At 41.0% G+C, this 16,011-nt stretch overlaps 1 protein-coding gene and 1 non-coding gene across 8 annotated transcripts in view; one reads left to right on the top strand and one right to left on the bottom strand.

Annotated features, from left to right (window-relative positions):
• Positions 1 to 16,011, top strand: part of ITPR1 (inositol 1,4,5-trisphosphate receptor type 1) — a 355,613-nt gene that overhangs the window by 114,147 nt on the left and 225,455 nt on the right. The window lies entirely within an intron of this gene.
• LOC143647471 (U6 spliceosomal RNA) lies at positions 7,713 to 7,820 on the bottom strand. The gene has a single exon (XR_013158099.1). It is a non-coding gene; the product is annotated as a U6 spliceosomal RNA (small nuclear RNA).

Genomic DNA, 16,011 nt, shown 5'->3' with positions numbered 1-16,011 from the left:
TAAAAGGTTGGACTCTGGATTTGGAGTGCTGGGTTCACATGCAACATCTTGTGAATCAATTAATTTCCCTGGGCTTCACTTCCCTCCTAGAACAGTTTCAAGCCCATTGAACATCCTGATACCACTCTGTGGCTTTATCCAGTGCATTTCTTTCCTATGCTTGGCTTCCAGAAATATAGGTGGCATTCTGGTTATATCTAACGGATACACAGGGTCATTACTCATGAGCGCTTGTTTATTTTCTGGTCATCATGTTTTGTGCCACATGTCACCCACACATTCCACTCACATGCCTCAACCTTCTTCCCGCAGCTCATTTTCCCCTATGTTGTATTTAGGACATTAAGTTGTGCTTCCCACATGTACAACTTTACCTTTAAATCTGTATTTAAGTGTCACGAGCTTTGCTTTGTCCCTTGCTCTGGTCTGCTGAAGCCTTTCTGCTGTTATACAAGCGTTCTTATTATCACTGCAAACTTAGACCATCTTAACAAAGGCATATTTGTTAAGAATGCCTTTTGGAGAAATCTCTTGAAATGGAGCATGCTCTAATTTGGAGAATACTTTTTTCTCTCTTTCTCTTTCTCTCTATCTCCTCTCTTTCCCTCTTTCTTTCCCTTCTTTCTTTCTTTGTTTCTCTCTCTCTCTCTCTCTGTTTTTTGTGCATTGCCCAGGAACCGAACCTGGGTCTCCTGCATGGAATAGAGAATACTTCTGATAATATTTATTGAGGGTTCTTCATGTGTGAAACATTTAATCTTCACTTCAGCCTTCTGGAGTGGGTTCTTTATTGTTAGCCAGTTTTGCTGGTGAAAATATGGATCTCTGAGAGGTTGAGTAAATTGCCTAAGGTCAAAGAGCTAGAAGAGATAGAGCCAGCCTTAAACCCAGAGCCCATGTTTTTTTGCCTTGCTGTCCTCAGTCACAATTCAGCAGCCCATAGGTAGATTCTTGGTTACAATTGTTTTGTTTGACTTGAACGATGTTTTAAAAAACAGAGTTAGTTGATTCACCTTAAAAAATTACATGCTTTCACATACAGATGCAGATATCTAACTTTTATAGAAACGTCAGAAGATCTAGACACATTGGATCAGCTTTCTTGGATGATAACAGTTGTCAGGAGCTTGGTAGCAGCTTTCTCCTTTTGAGAGGGCAAGGACTATACAGTTTGCAACATCCCTCCACATCCAGGCCCTTTGCCTTCTTACAGTCTTTGGTTTGTTCCTAGAGGCAGTTGGATTTCAGATGCTGTACTTGACTCATGAAAACCAGGGACAAGAGAAGTAGTGAATTCTAAAAGCGAAAATTGTTGAATAAGAGTGATTGGCCAAAGCCCTCAACAACCCATATGGAGGTGTTTTTTACAGCTGGAATCCTTGGGGTTTTGATTTTGACTTCCCTGGCACCAGTGCAAGACAGACGTCCTCTCCACTGAATCAGTCTTGGTGTAGACAGTGTCACGTTGGCAAGGCAATATGCACGTTTTAATGTGATGGATATAGTTGCTTTGTGTCTTCTGAGACTTTAAATAGCTTTAAATTTTAGCCTTTCAACTGAGAATGCTTTTCTAGTGTTTGTCAAATATATGTGAATGTTTATGTGTCTTCTATGTAAAATGATAGTCTGTGTGGGCGGTTGAGAAATTGTAACGTGGAGATTATGGTGTGACTGGTGCTATTCTGGGCTTGTAAGGTTAATGGTGGAAGACAAATTCCTTGGAAGGTCAAGATTGTGTCATGTGAGCTAATTTCTATGGCCACACTTCTAAGATTGACTTGTTCCCCAAGGGCGAGTCCCACAGAAAGTCAGTAGCCATCACAACACAGGAGTGGAGAAATAAAAATATGAGCCCCTCTTGATTCTTGGTAGGATGTGTACAGCTTGCGAAACCATGTCCTTGATTTTGTGGTATTCAGAAAAATTCATTCAGTTTCAACAGATTGCATTTATTCCTGGAAAAGAACTTGGTCAAAGCTAATTTTATCAACTATGGTGTCACAGCCACTGCCTGAAAAGTCATCAATAGTAAAAGTGGCCTGGGGATGTCAAATCACAGTCATATGTCAACAAGAGTCATCTTGAGCACTTTCCTTCCCCTTCCCGTAGTTGAAAAACTTGGTTTTTGGTTCCTGATGGACAAAATCACATTCTAACATAGTAGAGTACATTATAGATGGTATATTAAAAGAAAATTGTATATGCTTTGTTCGTTTAACTTTTAGAGAAATTATGCTAATTTTGCATTTTTAAATGACCTTATAGGCTTTGTTGGTGAGCTTCCAGAACAATTTTTTTTTTAATTAATAATTGAGATGTTTTTCTTTTGTTGCTGGGGTTTGGGTTGGGGAAAGGGATGGATAGGTATCAATCCTTGTTAGAAGTAAAAGGGAAGGGGCCCTTATATTTATGGCCAATTGATTTTTTTAAATTTTAATTTATTGTATATTATCAAACCAAAACAACGTACAAACATGAACGTTCTTAACATACAAACATTCCGTGTATGGTGAACAGTCAGTGGCTTACAATATCACTATTTGCATCACTCCAGTGTGCAAATAGTGCAAATAGTGTCTGCACTATTTGCATCACTCAAGAAAAAGAAATAAAAAGTAAAAAGAAAAAACTCACACATACCATACCCTTTACCCCTCCCTCTCATCGACCATTAGTATTTCCATCTACTCAATATATTTTAACCTTATTCCCCCTATTTTTTTTCTATACCCCTTGCCACCCCCTTTCATTGTTCATTAGTATTTCAGTCTACTCAATTTATCTTAACATTTGTTCCCCCCAATTATTTATTTATTTTCAATCCATTTTTTTACTCATCTGTCAATATCATAGATAAAAGAAGCATTGGACACGAGGTTTTCACAATCACATAATCATATTGCAAAAACTATATCATTATACAATCATCTTCAAGAAACATGGCTACTGGAAAACAGCTCTACAGTTTCAGGCACTTCCCTCTATTTCTCTAATGCACCTTAAACTAAAAAGGGGATATCTAGAAAATGCATAAGGATAACCTCTAGACTCTGTTTAGATGCTAGAAATCTCTCAACCACTGTCTCATTTCTCTCTTCCCCCTTTCTGTCGAGATTTTCTCAATCCCTTGATGCTGAGTACATTCTAGGATTTCTGTCCCAGGTTGTCAGGGAGGTTTACACCCCTGGGAGTCATGTCCCACAGAGAGAGGGGGAGGGCGATGAGTTTGTTTGCCATGTTGACTGAGAGAGAGACAGGTTACGTCTGAGCAACAAAAGAGATTCTCTGGGGGTGACTCTTAGGCCCAATTTTAAGTAGGCTTAGTTGATCATTTGTGGGGATAAGTTTCATATGAACAAACCCTAAGATTGAGGGCTTGGTCTATTGATTTGGTTGTCTGCACTACTTGTGAGAATATCAGGAATGCTCCAAATGGGGAAGTGAAATTTTCTCTCTTTTTCACCATTCCCCCAAGGGGACTTTGCAAATACTTTTTTATTTACTGTTCAAATCACTCTGGGATTTATTGGGGCATCACTTTTGACAAACCTACAAAATCTTATGCCCTATTCAAAGTTCCTTGTACTTATGGTGTTCAATTAAACTGTCCATATAAGTTATATTAGGGAATGCACTAGTCAAAATATAAATTTATACCAAATAAACATTTTTTGCTTTAGTCTCACATGTAAATTAAAGTTTTAAAACATGAATTACCATCTATTTTCAACACCCTGCAAAATTGACGTTCCTTTGTTGTTCCTCATGCGAAAACATTTTTTAATTTGTACATTTAGTCACTATCATTGTACACTCTAGGCATTCTTAGATTATACCTTCTCAGTCTTTATCGTTTCTCTCTCCTTCTGGTTTCATTTGTGCCCCAGCCCTCCTCCCTCTATCATTCTCACATTCAGCTTCATTCAGTGTACTAACATTATTGTATTACAGTTAGGTAGTATTGTGCTATCCATTTCTGAACTTTTACAATCAGTCCTGTTGCACAATCTGTATTCCTTTAGCTCCTATTACCCAGAATCTACCCTATTTTTATCTCTTGATGGCCTCTGTTCTTAACTGAAATTCTCCAAGTTCATTCATTACTGTTAGCTCATATCAGTGAGACCATACAGTACTTGTCCTTTTGTTTTTGGCTAGTCTCACTCAGCATAATGTCTTCAAGGTCCATCCATGTTGTTATATACTTTATGACTTTATTCTGTCTTACAGCTGCGTAATATTCCATTGCGCATATATATATATATATACACACACACACACACACACACCAGACCTTGTTTAGCCACTCGCCTGTTGATTATGGTCAATTGTTTTTTTAATTTTAATTAATTAATTAATTAATTATTTTGGCCAATTGATTTTTTTTTTTTTTTTTTTTTTTTTTTTTTTTTTTAAAAGGAAAGACAGAGAGAAGGAAGGAAGGAAGGAAGAAAGGGAAACATTTTTAAACATTTTCTTGTTTTATTGTATTCTGTTTCTCCGTTTTTGTTACATGGGCTGGGGCCGGGAATCGAACCGAGGTCCTCCGGCATAGCAGGCAAGCACTTTGCCCGCTGAGCCACCGCGGCCCGCCCCCAATTGATTTTTGACATTGTTGCCAGTGCAATGAAATGGGGGAAAAATCATCTTTTCAACAAGTGGTACTGGGAACACTGGAAATCCACAAGCAAAAGAATGAAGTTGGACCCCCCCCATCCTCATAACATATGCATGACTGAGCTCAAAATTGATGTAATATATAAATGTAAAAACTGTAAATTGATGTAATATATAAATGTAAAAACTGTATAACTGTATAATTCTTAGAAGAAAACATAGTGTACATTTTCATGACCTTGGATAAGGCTATGGTTTCTTGTTATGACACTAAAAATACAGGTGACAAAGAAAAAATAAATTGGAATGCATCCAAATGAAAAAAAATTTGTAGATTAAGCACACTATAAAAAAAAGTGAAAAGACAGCTTACCAAATGGGAGAAAATTATGTGCAGATGGGATATTTCTGATTAAGTTCTAGTTTCCAGAATTAAAAAAGGACTCTTACAACTTAACAATGGAAAGATAAATCACCCAACTGAAAAAATGGAAAGGAATAAAATAGGCATTTCTCTAAAGAAGCTGAACAAATGGTCAATAAACACATGGAAAGATGCTCAATATCATTAGGCGTTAGGAAAATGCAAATCCAAAACCACAGTGAGAAACTACTTCTCCATTGGCATGACTCAAATAACAAGTATTGGTGAGAGTATGAGATATATTGGAACCCTCATGCATTGCTGGTGGGATTATACCGTGGTGCAGCCACTTTGTAAAACAGTTTGGCAGTTCCTCAAAATTTTAAACATAGAGTTACCATATGAACTGGCAACTCCACACTCTAGGTATATATACCCAAGAGAATCGAAAATATAATGTTCATGTAAAACTTGTTGTACAAATGTTCACAGCAGCAGTATTCATAATAACTCAAAAGTGGAAACAAATGTCCAGGTGCTGGCTAGCTCACTGAGAAGCAGAGTAAAAGAAGATTTTTGCTATGTTGGCATCAATTTGCACAGGTAAAGAATTTGTGATTTTTCTCGGTGACTGGATATGGGCCCTGAACGTGAAGAAGCTGTTGTGGAGGTTATCTTACCCAGAGAAGGAGTGGGTGGGGGGTGGCTCTGCAGAGGAATACCTGGGGATGGAGTGCTGGATTCTCAGTGGCCGATGAGAGGCTGTGATTGCCAGGGTCGGTGCAGAGGAGAGACCTCCAGCAATGGCAGGGCAATCTCTTGAGATGTCGAGATCAGATGGTTTCCATGCATCTCCAGATCTGACAACCTGAGAAGGACCCAGTATCCCTTATGTAATATTCCAGTGGAATCCAACCATGAGGAAACATCAGACAAACCGCATATGAGAAACATCATATTTTTAAAAGGTGGCAGGTAGGGTGGAAGGGCAGTATTCTGCAAAATGTCATGGCCGTAAGAGGCAGTAAGGGCTGTGGAAACGTTGCAAATAAATTCAGTACCTAATTCTAGACTGGATCCTGGAATGGGGGGGGGGGGGAAATGCTAGGAAGGACAATATTGGGCCAAATCAGAAAATTGGAACATGAACGATTAGATAAAAGTATAGGATCCATGTTAACGTTACTGGAGTGGAAAACTGGACTGCGATCATGTTAGAGGATATCCTTATTCTTGGAAATGGACAGTGAAGTAAGTGTAAAAGACAAGCTGTGTGTTATTGCAACTTATTCCCAAATGGTTTGGGAAATTATTTCATAGACGTACCACATTTTATTAGACATGAAATGTTATATATTATATATGCATATATAGGGAGAATATGAATGGTAAAGAAAATGGACAAAATGGCAACAGTAGACTAATCTGGGTAAAGAATAGTCTATATATTGTTACTCCTGGATCTTTTCTGTAAGTTTGAAATGATCTTCAAATAAAAACCTAAGAAAAAGTGTGCATAAATGAAAACGTTAGCTTTGAACATCTGTCACCTAGGCCTAGAGAAGCCAGCTTGATACCTCCAGCCAAGTAAGAATTTACTTTTCTTATCTCTCCTCGCACCCCACACCCCCTGCTCCCAGCCAGAGCGAGATCAGCGAGTGAGGTATGCGAGATGGAACGGGGGCGACGTAGAGGTACACATCAGGGAAAGAGAGAAGGAATGTCTGGTGTCTAAGCTTGAAATAATACATGGATCTGCCTACTTATAATTTCTGAATTGACGCTGTTTGCAGCTTAGTCAGTGTCTTGTTACTTGAGTCTTGACCAAGTATTTGTCTAGGGGCAGGGGAAGGAACCTCCCCCAGTGAAAAAATTTTAAAGGAACAGTGGAAGACAAAAGATGTTTTCTGATTACATCGGTGACAGTCAGCATGCCCATTCCCTAGATGAAGGTTAGGGCAGTACTGAAATAAAGGCGCTGTTGGAATCCTGCTGGGGGAGTGGTGCTCTCAAGGCAGGGGGAGGACTGTGAAGTCTTCTGCGTGAGATGGGTTTAAAGAATGAGAGCTGCAGGGTGGCCTGGGTGGGAAATGGTGATGACGGTGGCCGAGGTAGTGACGTGGAAATAAGAGTTCAGGCAGGGAAAACAAGTTGGTGAGGGTGCGGCCGAGTGACTTCGTGACACCACAGCGAGTTTGGGGTGGCTGGAGAGGGGTGTTGGCGGGGCCGGGCAGTGGTTTAGCGAGAGGGAACTGGAACGCACATGGCCCTCGTGAGGGGCGCAGAGTTCGCTGCTAATGTTCTTTTCACCACCCCCGAGAAGGGTAATAATTAGGAGACGTCTGAGAATTGTAGTTGCGAGCTGTTCGAGGTACATGCCAGCAGGACTTGGGACTCCACACTCACGTTGCTGGCTGTGGCTCAAGCCTGTAGGAACTTTCACACTCTAGAGGGATCCCCAGAGTGGGCATCCCCTGGGCGCTGGGAAATGCACAATCTCAGACCCCTCCCCGGACCCGCGGAATTGGAGCCTGCGTTTCCACAAGAGCCTCCACGTGATTTTTCAGCACATTAAAAAATATATTTTTATTGAGAAATTTTTCACACACATACAGTCCATCCACAGTATACAACTGTTGGCTCATTGGGTATTCATCACCATGATCATTTTTAGAACATTTGCATCACTCCAGGAAAAGAAATAAAAAGAAAAAAAAAAAAAAACTCCAACAAGAATATGGAGTGCTTCATGAATTTGCATGTCATCCTTGAGCAGGGGGGCGGTGCTAATCTTCTCTGGATGTTCCAATTTTCGTATATGTGCTGCTGAAACGAGCACTTAGCTCATTAACTTTTTAAAATGTTTTTATTGACAAACCTTCACGCACGTACATTCCATACATGGTGTATAGCCCGTGGCTCACGATATCATCCATAGTTGTACATTCACCACCATGATAATTTTTAGAACTTTTGTATCATTCCAGAAAAAGAAATAAAAAGGAAAAAGAAAAAACTCACACATACCATACTCCTTTTCTCTTATTGAACACTAGTATTTCCATCTACCCTGTGTATTTTACCCCCGTCCCCCTATTATTTATTTACTTTTTATCCATATTTGTTTTTACTCATCTGTCCATATCCTAGATAGAAGGAGCATCAGACACAAGGTTTTCACAACCACACAGTCACATTGTAAAAGTTATATCTTTATACAATCGTCTTCAAGAATCAAGGCTGCTAAAACACAGCTGAACAGTTTCAGTACTTCCCTCCAGCCACTCCAATATACCATAAACTAACAAAGGATATTTATATAATGCATAAAAATAACCTCCAGGATAATTTCTTGACTCTCTTTGAAATCTCTCAGCTTGAAACTTTGTCTCATTTCTCTTTCCTACTTTTGGTCAAGAGGGCTTTCTGAATCCCTTGATGCTGGGTCCTGGCTCATTCTGAGGTTCTGTCCCCTGTTGTCAGGGAGATTTACCCCCTGGGAGTCATGTCTCATGTAGGGGGAGGGCATTGAGTTCACCTGCTGTGTTGACTTAGAGAGAGGGGCCACATCTGAGCAACAAAAGAGGTTCTCTGGGAGTGACTCTTAGGCCTAATTTTAAGTAGGCTTAGCCTGTCCTTTGTAAAAATAAGTTTCATAGGGGTGAACCCCAAATCATAGGGCTCAGCCTATTAATTTTGTTTCTTGTTGTTAGTACCATGCCTTTTTTGGCCCAAGTGAATGGGAACTCCAGGGATGTGGTGACATGTTTGAGGAATACGTTTTTGAGTCCAAACAGCTAATACTGAGTACTTTTGGCATCAAAGGCTGATAGGCTGTATGTGTGGACTCCTTCCAGTGCGCTGAGCTCGTTCAGCACATCACTGTTTTCATTTATTTTTTGTATGCTCTATGGTGGGGGTCACATTTCATTCTTTTTCCATGTGAGCATTTGTTATTTGTTGAATTTTTGTTGTTTGTTTGTTGTTTGCTTTTGGGGGGGAAGTATATGGGCTGGGAATCGAACCTGGGTCTCCTGCATGGCAGGCGAGAATTCTACCACTGGACTACCCTTGTACCCCCTAAACACCAGCCACATCAACTATTGAGAAGCACTGTTTAAGAATCCATTTATCCTGCAGGTCATTATTTCTCAAAGAATGATTGGGGGGTTGCTTACATTAGAATCACCTGGAGAACTTATTAAAAATGAGAATTCCTAGCCTCCAGCTTCCACCCAGGCACCTGTGTTTTAATAAAATACCCTGGTGGTTATGATATCCTCCTCAATTTGAGCACGACTGCTGTGATGTGAAATCCTAAAGGAGTAGTTCTCACCAGGGAGGTTGCAGGGAGGGAGGATGTTATGGTCTAAACCGGGGATTTAGACTATGTAAGGAGGGAGCAGAACATTATATTTTTTGAAAAGCTCTTTAGGTGGTGGTATGAGTAATTAGGGCTGAGAATCATAAGGCTAAAGGGTTATAAGAGAGAAGTCGATTCTAGAAAGAGAATTCCAGCCATCCAGTAGAATTTCAAGTGCAGCAAGCAAAGGAGTGATGTCTGGAGATATTTTTGAATGTTATAGTGGGCGTGAGGGGGGCGTGCCACTGGCAACTAGTGGGTAGAGGCCGGGGGTGCTGCGGAACAAGTTGAGTGCACAGGATGACCCCTCCCAAAAAGAATTATCCAGCCCCAAATGTCAGAGAAACCCTGGTATAACCTGATCAGCTTTTCTTTTGGCAGGGTGGGGGTGGGGTGAGCTGAGGAGGGGAGTCATTCTTGAGATGCCTTCTATGAGAACCTCTGCTGTAATGAACTGCTATTTGGGGTGGGAATGGGTTGTATCTTTCAGGTAGGTATTCTGTGGGAGAGAAGAAGCATGACAGCCAATTGCTTTTGGAAGATATTTTGACTTTAAAAGACTATTTGGAGATAGACTGTGTTTACTAGCATGAAGATGAAGTATAAGTAAAGAAAGCATGTGCAGGTCATGAAACAAATTGGAGTGACTTTTTAATTTAAGATATGATAAGTGGTTCTTGATTTGTTTCATTAGTTCCTTTTTTTTGTATACTCTATGGGGGGGTCTCATTTCATTATTTTTTCAATGTGACTATTCTGTTATTCTACCATCACTTGTTGAATTTTTGTCTATTTTTTTTGTTTTTTTGCTTGTTTGTTTGTGTTTTGGGGGAAGTGCATGGACCGGGAACCGAACCCCGGGCTCCCGAACCCCGGGCTCCCGCATGGGAGGCGAGAATTGTACCACGGAACTACCCTGGCACCCCCCATTAGTTCATTTTTGCTGGGCTATGAGTTGGTGAAGGGGTCTCTTTGAAAGGAATCTGTTCATTCAGGGTGTGCTTACTATGGAGAAATGTCTAAATTACATCGAGGAAATGGCATGACTCACATGTGGTAGGGGCGGCTTTGGGGATGCTGGGGTGAGGGAAGCACTGAGGTGCTCGGGGTAGGCTGCCAGGCCTTCAGTGTAGACCATGAAAGAAAGGATACAGTCAGACAAAGGGGCGAAGACAAAGACAAAGGAAATGAAACAAATTAAGAGAGTGACTTTTTAATCTAAGATATGATGAGTGGTTCTTGATTTGTTTCATTAGTTGAAACAAATGAAGGAAAGGATAGAGTCAGACAAAGGGGCGAAGACAAAGGGAAGACAAGGACTTCCCTTGGTCCTTGTCATCCTTTTGCTTTCTTTAATCTCCACGGAGAAGTGAGTCTAAGCCCGTAGTGGCAGCTCTGCTCAGTTGGCAGCGGTTGCCTTGGACCTCGTGTGGAGAATGCCTGAGGAAAGGGCGCTGTGGCAACACTGCGGGCCCTGGGGGTGGTGGAGGGGTGGCAGGTTGTCTGTGTTTGCTGTTCCCATCCTGTATTATGGGACATATTGTGCCTGGCCCACTTCATGGAAAAGTAAATTAATTCTGGGGCTGATAGGCTGGCTTTGATTTCTGTTGCTCCTGAGTCTTTGTGCATCCTCCATCCCTCCTCCTGCATGCATGTCGGTGTATCTTGGAGCTTCTGCACAGTGTCATCGAAAGGCCCTACCTCCACTGTCTCTGCCCCAGGCTGGCATATCCTCCCTCTCTGCTCCAAACACCCTGTGGTTTTCTGTTGGCTCATCCGTTTCTCTAAGGACACGGGGGAACCAGGTTTCGTGACGTTGTCGCCCCAGCATGCAGGTGCTTGATAAATGTTTGTTGAATGAAGGAAAAATCAAATTACTTCAAGGGAAACAGCCCACTTTTCCTTTGCATAACAGGAGTTTCTGGTGGGAAAATTATTTTTCCAGAGAGGTCCTGGATGACCAACCCAATGGCTTATGTAATTCATTTCATTCCAAAGACTCCAGACCTTCTCTGAATGCCCTTTTTGTAAGAGGTTGAAGTATCCTCAGAGGTCCTCCAGTGCTGTGAGTTTTGAAATAACCAGGGCTAGGCAAAGTGAAATTTCATTTGCCTTTTACCCTGAAAGGTGCTCAGGACACAGATTTCTACATGCGGAACCGGCTTTTAACACAAAATCTGGGGTATTGTTTTGCTTTGCCCAGATATCTTAGAACCAAGCCTACTCTCTCATTTTTGGTAGATTTCTATTTGTTATAGTTCTCATTTGACATCCATCCAACTTCTTCCCCCTTTCCAGAATTGGTTCTGAGGTAGGTTGGCAACTTGGACCAAGTTATGTACGTGGTAGGCTTTTCTTTCTTTCTTTTTCAAAGCTAGGACTGAAGAAAAATAACCTTGGTTTGAATTCAGTGAATATGTTTAGGTTTTATAAAAATTTCATGCTTAAAAATGTTTTTAAGTAATGAAAAGTTTTAAAAGTCTAGGCATATATAAAAGTAAAGAGAACTTCCATGGGTTTAAAACTCAATTTCACAATTACCAGCTCATGGCCTGTCTTATTTCATCTGTATACCCCCACTTCCTTCTCCCTAGTTACTTTGAAGCATCTATCAGACATCATATCAATTCATTAGAGATCACTTTTAAAAACCACTGCCTATTAGCATTATAAAGCTATTTAGCTAGAACAGGGAATCGAGGCAAAAAAAAGGGCCTCCCTCTGGTGTAGCCTCCCTGGGCATCTGGCTTTGGCCAGGGAACTAGCATGGGGTGTCCCCACGCTTGTGGGGAGTCAGTGACGTCATTTCTCTCTCTTCTGCCTTCTTCTTCTCCATCGCAAATCAGCAGAACCCAACCAAAACCCCTGATAAAACAAAAACGTGTTTTTCCAGAGATGGAAATCAAGCGTACTGTTGATCTTTTCCATAGAGGGAATTTTTTTTTTCATCACCAGTGAGATCATCCTTCCTCTCGCAAGAACAGCTAGCATTGCATTTTCATATTTTACTGAGGTATTATGCATGTTCTTTCACTCAAAATTGTGTCTGTGAATTTTATCCATGTTTGCTCTTCATTGCGAGGTAGCATTCCATTATATAAATAAACAGTATGTTTATTGTATCAAAGCAGGTAATGTTTATTGAGTGTTTTTACATCTTTGCCAGGGTGTGTACAAAGTGTTTTAAGTGAAAATTTTGACTTAGTCATTTAAGTTAATTTGTGAGCTAGGCATATGGTTATTCCCCTTTTATAGGCAAGAAATTAAAATTTTGAGAGGCTTAGATAAATGTCCAGAGATCACACAGCTAACATGTGCTGGAGCTGGGATTTAAAACCAGTCTGCCAGATTGCAGATCAGTGTACGGCCTCAGCACTTCTAGACCTGGACCATCTCTTAATGACATGATGTGAAATGTCTGCTTTCACAGGCTTCCTTCCAGTGGCTCATGGGGCTCTGCAGCTTCCTTGAAATGATCTTCTTTAACCTTCCTTGTACAGAGGAAGATCCAGAGACAGAGTGCTCTGGGAATATTGCTAAGGCTGCTTGGCCACGGAGTGGCAGGGACTCAGGTGTCCAGGTTCTCAGTCTCACATTGTCTTCACTGTTCTCTTTGGTAATGGTAAAATTCTTTGCTTATTTCTGTTGCTAACTTCTGTTGCTAGTGGAGTGCAGTATGTTTTATTACTATGTAGGTCAGCCAGGGCTCTGGGTCACAAATAACAGAAACTAACATGAGCCAAAAAGGAAGCTACTGGAAGGATATCAGCTTGGTCACAGAATCAACAGGAGGGCTGGGGAACCAGGCTCGGAAGATGGGCCGAGGCCAGGGTTGCTCGGCAGCACAGACAGGTTCATGCCTAGGGACTCTGTGCAACAGGTCCTGCCCCTGCTCATGATGCTCATTTATTGACATTGCTCTCCACGTTGCCCCTGGGCGTTCACCGCAGCCACCAGCAATCTGTGACAGGCACTGGGTCACTGCATCTGCCTCTCCAGCAAAGGCCAGGGCAGGGCACCCCATTGTCTAAGAGAAGAGAGGTGCCTGGGCTCGAGAGGAAGAAACTTTTGGCTCCTTCTGTCTTCCCCAAGGGGAAGAACCTTTGCCTTTCCAACTTGTTACCGCTCTTCTCTGAGCTAAAGATGATCCATATGCAATAGTTTTTGCAAATAGGTAAATGAAAATTTAATTGGCCGAGCTAAAAGAGGTCAAAAAGGAAGTTTGTACCTACATTTCCAGTTTATGAATGCTTTTATGCATAAGGAGCCTGCAAACAGGGAAGATAATTAAAGGCTAAGGGTTGCCACCTTGGGTGTTGGAAGCTTTGCTTTTCTACTCAGAAAAAGTATCTGGTTGTCTGAAGTGGAAAAAAATTACCTTTTGTCCTTTACCTCTTACTAATAACTTCTGTGTTTTTGCAGACAGGTAATGGAAAGTTTGTTTGGCAGTATCCATTGGAAAATGTCACTTTAGAAGCCTACGGTTAGGGCTTGGGAAATGTGATTAGCGTGCAAAACATAACAGTGTGTAACTGGTTTCCTCTTATAGCGAACTAGACTTAATCACTTGTTTGCGGAAGGTTTTTATTGGAAATATGAGTAGATTCTATTTTGCTGCCATTTTATGTTGTCCTGATGCTGTGAGTATCCATTCATTTATCCATTGGCCTCTTATTTTATGAATGCGCTGGAGACAGAATGAGAAGGCAGGTAAGCCTACCTCATGAAGCCTGTAATCTAGGGTGAGTTGGGAGAGTCTATAAAAGATGGATTATTTTATATTCCCTTTTCATTATTTCTTTTAAATCTTATCACCCTTCAGTGGGGAGTATCTTCTCTTTGTTAACCATGTCTTCTGCTTCTGAGATTTTTATTCTGTTGCCTCATATTCTTGTCAGAAAAAGAGACAAGATGGGAATTATTGATGCATTTTTCAGATTTGTATGAAAGTAGTTTATGGACATCTCCCCTTGATCTGTTCCTATATTAACTTGTATTTATGTATGTTGGCTTGATGAAGATTTTTTTTTAAATGTCAGATTATTAATTGTCCTTTTGGGGAAACCCATCTCACTGTGACTAAATTCTATGAAAGAAGGGGCTGTCTTGTCTGGTTAACTGCTATAATGCCAACCAGTAGATGGGAGGTAAAAGAGAAAGAAACGACTATTTGGTGACTTGAAGGACAGACTGCAGCAGAGACTGGCTAATTGCACAGAAAACTCATTTCTCCTTCTTGGGCACACAAGTCAGCTACATTTTATAGCTCCTTGGCCTCACGGTGAGCTCATGTGATTGGGTATCACCAATAACGTGTGAGTGCAAGATATGTGTTGCTTCCAGGCAGCTGCTGTCCCTCATTGCTCTCTCCCCAGAACCCCTCCTGTGTGTCCCCCTATGGAGCTGTGTGAGGACTTTGGAGTGCATGTCTCTTAGCACAGTTTCTGGATTGTAGGCTAAATGTATGTACTTAATTTGACTAGGGCCAGGTTGCTATGGCCACCTCAGTCTATGTACCATGAGCAGGGCGGAAAGGTTTCTCCATCCCCACTGTTACTTGGCACTTCAATAAATAGTAATTGATTTGAAGAGTAGGTTCCTGGAAAGTTAGAGCTAGCAGTGACCTCAGATGACATATCCACCATGACTTCTGGAGCCCTTGGGATTGTCGCATCTTTCAGTCAAAAACAACCATTATGTCACTCCTTCTCAACACAAATCAGATAGCAGTCTCTGCCTTTACAGGACTTACATCCTAGACTTTCAGTATTTGAGAGATGGGGAAGACAGGGTAGAGGTTGAAGGGTGGGCTAGGGGGGAGCGTCAGCCACTCTTCTGGTGCTGTATTCTCTTAATCACTGACATGATCCCTATGAAATTCCCCTGACTGTTTTGCTTTTCACTTCCCCTTTGTCCCCATTGCATAGTACTCACAGCAAACCTGTGGCACTTTGTTCTTTTAATTATGCAGCCCCGTCCTGACTTGATAGTTGACCCATTTAATAAGCAGTTGAGCTTTTTGTCTCCAACTAAGTTCTGGAATGCCATTTAAATAAAGGCAGCTCAACTATGACTGTTCCGTCTGGTTTCTATCCCATACAGCCATTTAACACTTAACCCAACCTCTGCATTCATCTGAATTCTCCTTTGTAACCCATGTGCCATATGCAAAAGTTTAGAAATATTCACAAAGTTTTTTTTTTAAAACTTTATTTTATTCCTCAAAAGCCTAAAATAACACGTCGCACAAGATATTGTTTGTGGCATTTGTTCTAGGGGAGCGACAAAACCACTGCGTGTATATGTATGTGTATTATACACACACGCACACACACATATTTACACCTCCACCAAATAAATATATTTTTCCTGTATTAATCTATTGCTACACCTAGCATGGTAGTAGGACCCATTGTAATTTCAATTTTGCCCTACTGTGCTATCCAAATAGCAATTGGCAATATGAAGCTGCTGAATTGCAAAATTTCAGAAGATGACTTTAACATCACATTTGCTTAATTTAATTTTTGCTTTGAATCAGTTGCTAAGCAACTGGGAAGGCAGGGCAAAATCAGCAAGGCTAATTTGGTTCTGCTACTCCTGTGTTAGCATCACACATTCACACACACACACACACATAGTTGTAAATATCCTTAATCCAGTGCAA

This window comes from Tamandua tetradactyla, chromosome 9 (assembly GCF_023851605.1).
Source record: "Tamandua tetradactyla isolate mTamTet1 chromosome 9, mTamTet1.pri, whole genome shotgun sequence".
Taxonomy (NCBI): Eukaryota; Metazoa; Chordata; class Mammalia; order Pilosa; family Myrmecophagidae; genus Tamandua; species Tamandua tetradactyla.
The sequence above is the reverse complement of the archived record's forward strand: the minus strand, read 5'-3'. Positions and strand labels throughout refer to the sequence as shown.